At 41.7% G+C, this 7,396-nt stretch overlaps 1 pseudogene; it reads right to left on the reverse strand.

Annotated features, from left to right (window-relative positions):
* Positions 1-6,752: 6,752 nt before the first annotated feature.
* LOC126237561 (5S ribosomal RNA) lies at positions 6,753-6,870 on the reverse strand (annotated as a pseudogene).
* Positions 6,871-7,396: the final 526 nt, after the last annotated feature.

The following is a 7,396-nucleotide window of genomic DNA, read 5'->3' on the forward strand; positions in this document are numbered from 1 at the left end:
ATGGAGAGCTGCATCAAACCAGTCTCAGGACTGAAGACCACAACAACAACAACATGCTAACTATCGTCTCGGCAAATGAGAGCGTATTGGTCAGTGTATCTCCTCTAGCAAAGTCGGCTGTACAACTCGGGCGAGTGCTAGTACGTCTCTCTAGACCTGCCGTGTGGTGGCGCTCGGTCTGCTATCACTGACAGTGGCGACACGCAGGTCCGACGTATACTAACGGACCGCGGCCGATTTAAAAGCTACCACCTAGCAAGTGTGGTGTCTGGCGGTGACACCACAAATAGCTTCGTGAGACTTGCTCTAAAATTGATTTATGTAAAACAGCTTTTGATCTGACTGCACATTTTATTAGGAATGCCGTTATTTTCGGTTTATTACTAGGAACTTTTATACTATTTTGCTTAGATATTTCGTTCAGCTGGTAGGCCTATACTGATCTCTGCAGCTCATGTTCATTCTTTTAAATGATGACGACTTCTTCCGCAAACAGATTCACAATCAAGGACTCCTCTAATTGGTTTATACGTGATCCAGTCACATTTACATGAGCACCGCGTACGTTCGCCGTCAACGTGCAATATCAACTCACAGACGGCCCGACCGCTACGGTCGCCGGTTCGAATCCTGCCTCGGGCATGGATGTGTGTGATGTCCTTAGGTTAGTTAGGTTTAAGTAGTTCTAAGTTCTAGGGGAATTATGACCTCAGCAGTTGAGTCCCAAAGTGCTCAGAGCCATTTGAACGATTTTGAACAGATGGCCATTGGCAGCATTAGCAATGAAGTGAGAACATTGAGGTATGGTGAGTACACTGAGGTGAGAAAAGTCATCGGATGCCTCCTAATATCATGTCAGAACTCCTTTTGTCCGACGTAGTGCAGCAATTAGACGTGGTATGGATTCATCACATCGTTGGAAGTGCACTACACTATTGACAATTGCGAAAGTCTTGCAGCTGTAGGATTTTGTGCACGAAATGACCTCTTGATTATATCCCACAAATCTTCCATGGGGTAAGAAATTGTATAAGGTAACTCATTTACTGCTGTCAGATATATGAAGAAATGCATATCTCAGCCGTCATCTGTACAAACACACCTTTATTTTCTACAGGTCACAGTTACTTAATGGAAAGAGGTAGAGAATAAAGGTGTATTTACAAGGCTGATAGTTCAGCGATGCTTTTCCTCGATTGGATTCATGTCGGGGGATCTGGGTGGCCCAATCATTCTCTCGAATTGTCCAGAATACGCTTCTAATCAATGGCGAACAAATGTAGCCGGGTGGCGTGGCGCATTATCATCCATAAAAATCCCATAGTTCTTTACGAACACGAAATACACACTAGGCATGGCCTGCACCTCAATACATATGGGAAGGGGAGGCTGGCTAAGCTTACAGGTGACAGTGTAGTGGGTGGTGGTGGTGGTGGTAGTGGTATCACTCATGGAAAAATTCCTATAGTAGTTGGTGTTAGAGTTGCACCTTTTTTAGACTGAAGTCAGCTGATAGGTATACCTGCTTAAAGGAAGTGCCTCTAACTAAGGGCTCACCTCCAGAGGATGTAATGTTTCCAAGTAGAGAAGGAATTAGCATATTTCATCAAAATATAAGAGGTATTAGAGATAAAGTTAGTGAACTGCTAATAGATCTTAACTCTGAAATTATTGGTGTATCAGAGCACCACTTAAATAATTTGATAATTCAGAGGCTTCCTTTAGCAGGCTACAGATTAGCTGGCTGTTTCTCAAGGAGCTCTTTACGGGGTGGGGGAGTGGCTCTGTAAGTAAAAAACAGTATTTCATTTGAGTCCATAGACGCATCACGACACTGCACTGAACAGATATTTGAAAGTTGTGCAGCATTAGTTGAATTTAGTGAAACTAAACTTCTACTTGCTGTTGCTCCGACATCAGAGCATTTTTGCTTAAGCTAGAGAGGGTTCTTGATTCACTTTGTAGGAAGTACCAGAAAGTAATTCTATGTGGTGACTTCAATATTAATTTTGCACATGACTGTGCAAGAAAAAGGATGTTGGTACATCTCCTAAATTCATATGATCTGATGCAAACTGTGTTTTTTCCAACTAGGTTGCAGGGGAACAGTAGCACAGTCATAGACAATATTTTTATTCATTCTTCATTACTAGATGGGCATTCTGTTAGTAAAAGGGTGAATGGCCTTTCAGACCATGATGCACAAATTTTAACACTAAAAGGTTTTGGTACTTTAACCAATGTCGTATTTATTTACAAACTTCGTAGGAAAGTTGTAACCTCCCCACAAAATAAAATAAATAATATGCCTAAATCTCTCAACAGTAAAAAATTATAATTATGTCGTTCACATTCACTGTAACGTCCTAACAAACAAATAAATTCAGTAACCTGGTAATAATACAATGTAACTAACCTCTCAATTAAATTGTCGCTCACTTATAACTTTTCAATAATTGACTGTGAATTTAACCTGGTAAATTTTGGACGTCAGCAGTGCTGCGTCATGGCCCTGAAAGATCATTCTGAATAAAAAAAGAAAATTCTTATCTCAATGAAGTCGCCGGATAACGCATGCATATCTGCTCTTAAAATAATGTTTTCTGGCACAGCCCTGTGCAATGCTGGCCGACAGATTTGTCATTTATGAAAGGAAGCAACTGATTTTTCTTTTGCAACAATCGGAATGATCATGGATGGGAGAAATTAGTAAATTCTTTAAATTGAAATGAATGGTTGTTAAAAGTTACTTTTTATGAGAAAGATTACTATTACGAGATTTTAAAAACATTTACATGGGACTTGAGATGACATTACTACATATGCGCGAGGATGCTTTTTACCTTATACAATAAAACTCAGGCTCCGGCATCGCTGCACCGCGACCGCCCAGCCAACACGATACACCAGACCAGACCAGAGCAGACAGCAGACAAGCAACAACCTATTGCTACAGCTACACGGTTCCTACTGCAGTCAACGCTGCTCTCTGGTCAGAGATTCTCTTATACCTTGCATATCGTAGGCAGCGCATGAGCAATACATCGAAATTACATCTGCTCGGACCTCTTACAAAGTTAATCCAACAGCAATAGAGAGTTTTTCAAAATTTGTAAAGGAACAAGAGTGGCAAGATGTTTATAGTGCCGATAATGTAGATGATAAATACAATGCTTTCCATAACACATTTAACATGCTCTTTGAGAGTTGTTTTCCATTAGAACATTCTAAACGGGGTACTAGCAGTAATGGACAGCCCGGTTGGCAGACTAGTGGGATAAGGATATCATGTAGAACAAAGCGGGAATGATATCAAAATGTTAGAAGTAGTCACAATCAAGCTACAGTAGCCCATTACAAACAGTATTGTAAGGTGCTTAAAAATGTTATTAGCAAGGCAAAAAGTATGTGGTATGGAAATAGAATAGCTAATTCGCAGGATAAAATTAAAGCCATATGGTCAGTTGTGAAGGAAGTGTCTGGTCAGCAGCACAAGGTTGACGATATAAAGTCAGTTTGCAATAATAATATTTCTGTTACTGATAAATCAGATATATGTACAGTATTTAACAACCATTTCCTGAGCATTGATGGTGAATTAAATAAAAATTTAGTATCTGCAAAAAATCATACAAATTTCTTAGCAAATGCCTTTCCGAGATTGACGACTGAAATACTCCTCTGTGATACAGACAAGAGGGAGATTGAGACAATAATCAAATCACTGAAGACTAAGGACTCTCATGGTTATGATGGAGTGTCTAGTAGAATGTTAAAGTACTGTGCTGCACATGTTAGCCCTGTATTTAGCCATATTTGTAATTTTTCCTTTAGGAATGGTCAGTTTCCTGAGCGATTAAAGTACTCAGTAGTAAAGCCGCTTTATAAAAAGGGAGAAAGGGATAATGTAGATAATTTTAGACCTATTTATATGCCATCAGTGTTTGCAAAAGTTATCGAAAAGGCTGTGTATGTAAGGTTAATTGATCATTTTATATCACACGATTTGCTATCAAATGTACAGTTCGGCTTTAGAAGTCATTTGACAACTGAAAATGCTATATTCTCTTTTCTCTGTAAGGTACTGGATGGGCTAAACAAAAAGTTTCGAACGCTTGGCGTATTGTTTGATTTATCAAAGGCATTTGACTGTGTTGATCACACAATATTGCTCCAGAAGTTGGACCATTACGGAATAAGGGGAGTAGCTCACAATTGGTTCACCTCTTACTTTAGGAACAGGCAGCAGAAGGTCATTATTCACAATGTTGATAACGGCTGTGATGTGGGATCTGAGTGGGGTACTGTCAAGTGGGGGGTGCCCCAGGGATCAGTGTTGGGGCCGCTCCTGTTCCTTATTTATATAAATGATATGCCCTCTAGTATTATGGGTAACTCTAAAATATTTCTGTTTGCTGATGACACTAGCTTGGTAATAAAGGATGTTGTGTGCAACATTGACTCGGTTTCAAGTAGAGCAGTACATGACCTCAGTTCATGGCTTGTAGCAAATAAACTAACGTTAAATCACAGTAAGACTCAGTTTTTACAGTTCCTAACACACAATTCAACAAAACCTGACGTTTTAATCTCACAGAACGGGCATATTATTAGTGAAACTGAACAGTTCAAATTCCTAGGTGTTCAGATAGGTAGTATGCTGTCGTGGAAAGCCCACGTTCAGGATCTTGTTCAAAGACTTAATACTGCCATTTTTACTATTCGAACGGTATCGAAAGTGAGTGATATTTCGACACGTAAATTACTCTACTTTGCTTATTTTCATTCACTTATGTCTTATGGTATTATGTTTTGGGGTAAGAAGGATATTTTTGGCTCAGAAACGGGCGGTTCGGGCAATAAGTGGTGTGAGTTCACGAACCTCTTGTCGACCTCTTTTCACGAGTCTGGGTATTTTGACATTGGCCTCTCAATGTGTATATTCCTTATTGTCGTTTCTTGTTACCAATATTAGTTTATTTCCAACAATAAGCAGCTTGCACTCGGTTAATACTCGGCAGAAATCAAACCTCCATTTGGATCGGACTTCCTTAACTCTTGTGCAAAAAGGTGTGCAGTATACTGCTGCATCCATTTTCAATAAGCTGCCACTCGAATTCAAAAATCTTAGCAGTAATCCACGCGCTTTCAAATCGCAACTGAAGAGTTTCCTCATGGGTCAGTCCTTCTATTCTGTCGAGGAGTTCCTTGAAAAATTAAGATGATTCTCATTGTATTGCTGATAGCGTTTGATTAAACTTATGGACTGATTTTCTTTCAGGTTCATAAACATTTACTTTTATCTGATATTACTTTTTATGTGGTAAGTTCATGTACTGACACGTTCCATGACCTTGGAGATTTGCTCCTCAATTTGGTCCTACAGAACTTGACATTTAAATAAATAAAAAAAACTGCAGATGGTCTCCTGGTGGTCTAACAATCATTTCTAGTCGATGACCAGTCAGTTGCACCAGAGGACCTAGTCCATTCCAAGTAAACTCAACTGACACCATTACGGAATCGCCACCAGCTTGCACAGTGCCTTGAGACAACTTGAGTCCATCGTTTCGTGGGAGCGTCCGACACTATCGAACCCTACCGTCAGCTCTTACGAACTGAAATCGGGACTCTTCCTACCAGACCACGGTTTTTCAAACGTCCAGGATCCAGCCGATACGAGCACGATCGCAGAAGAGGATCTGCAGGCGATGTCGTACTGTTAACAAAGGCACATGCGTCTGTCGTCCGCCCCAGTAGCCCATTAACACCAAATCTCGCCGCATTGTCCTAACGATACGTTCATCGTACGTCCCACATTGATTTCTGCGGTTATTTCATGCAGTGTTGCTTGTCTGTTAGCACTGACAACTGTACACAGACACCGCTGCCCTCAGCCTTTAAGTGAAGACCATCGCCACTGCTTTGTACATGGTAAGAGGCAATACTTGACATTTGGTGTTCTCGGCGCACTCTTGACACAGTGGATCTCGGAATATTGAATTTTTGAACGATTTCCGAAATGGAATGTCCCATGATTCTAGCTGCAACTATCATTCCGCATTCTAAGTCTATAGATTCCCGTTTTGCTGCCAAAACCACTCCTGAATATTTTTCACTTTGATCACCTGCGTGCAAATGACAGCTGCGCCCAATGCACTACCCTGTTCTACATTGTGCACAGAATGCTGCACCCATCTGTACATAGGCGTATCGGTATCCCAGGACTTTTTGTCACCTCAGTTTATATAGAGCGTGTCGTGGGGGACGTGAAAAACCGTGCAGGGGAAATGGAGCGATTTGTCTGACGTCTAAATGAGGCATTCGGGCTTTCTTTGTAAACTTTTCACGTGTCGCCGTGGTTAAAATATATTTAAAACTGAAAGTCCTGGTAGAGATAGACAACCATTATGACAAATATAATAAAAGTTTCTCCTAAAAAAGCTTGTTGGTTGCTGAAAAAACCTCGTGGCTGCTTTTTATTATTATTTTTTTTTAATTTCCTAATTCACAACGTATTTCGCGTCCGACCTACCGTCTAATGACATAAGCACTCCGTCTTCAGGACACAAGTGGCCCACCGGAACCATCCGACCGCCGTGTCATCCTCAGTTGAGGACGCAGATAGGAGGGGCCTGTTGTCAGCACACCGCACTCCCGGTCGTTATGATGGTTTTCTTTGACCGGAGCCGCTACTATTCGGTCGAGTAGCTCCTCAATTGGCATCACAACGCTGAGTGCACCCCGAAAAATGGCAACAACGCATGGCGGCCCGGATGGTCACCCATCCCAGTGCCGGCCACGCCCGACAGCGCTTAACGTCGGTGATCTGACGGGTACCGGTGTATCCACTGCGGCAAGGCCGTTGCCGTCTAATGACATGGCAGTAATTAAAAAATCTGGATTACAAGTTCTTCACAAAACACAAATGCAGGCATATGCAGTAGAAAGATTCAAAAACATACAGAATTAATAAAAATCCAAGATATGAAAACAGGCAACACGTGCACATACCGTATGCAGTTACTTAAGCTCAAGAGGTAGGTGTAGATGTCCTACATCAAGAAACGCATCTGGCACAACAGGTGCCATAACCTTTCACTCGCACAGAAATGAACAAAATACGTATATCAGCGCCAGAGCGCCAAGTAACGCGGTCCATGGTCGACAGAGGGCACTCTGGGCTACCACAATGCAATGCGGCAGCACTGCAAGTGTCACAAGGAAATTTAATAACAGCTGTACATCAAGATAACTAACAAATGACAAAAATAAAGCTCAAAGAGTCCGCCCGGTTAGCCGCGCGGTCTAACCCACGGCTTTCCGGATTGGGAAGGAGCGCCAGGTCCCCGGCACGAATCCACTCGGCGGACTTGTCGGCCAGTCTGTCGATGGT

This window comes from Schistocerca nitens, chromosome 2 (assembly GCF_023898315.1).
Source record: "Schistocerca nitens isolate TAMUIC-IGC-003100 chromosome 2, iqSchNite1.1, whole genome shotgun sequence".
NCBI lineage: Eukaryota > Metazoa > Arthropoda > Insecta > Orthoptera > Acrididae > Schistocerca > Schistocerca nitens.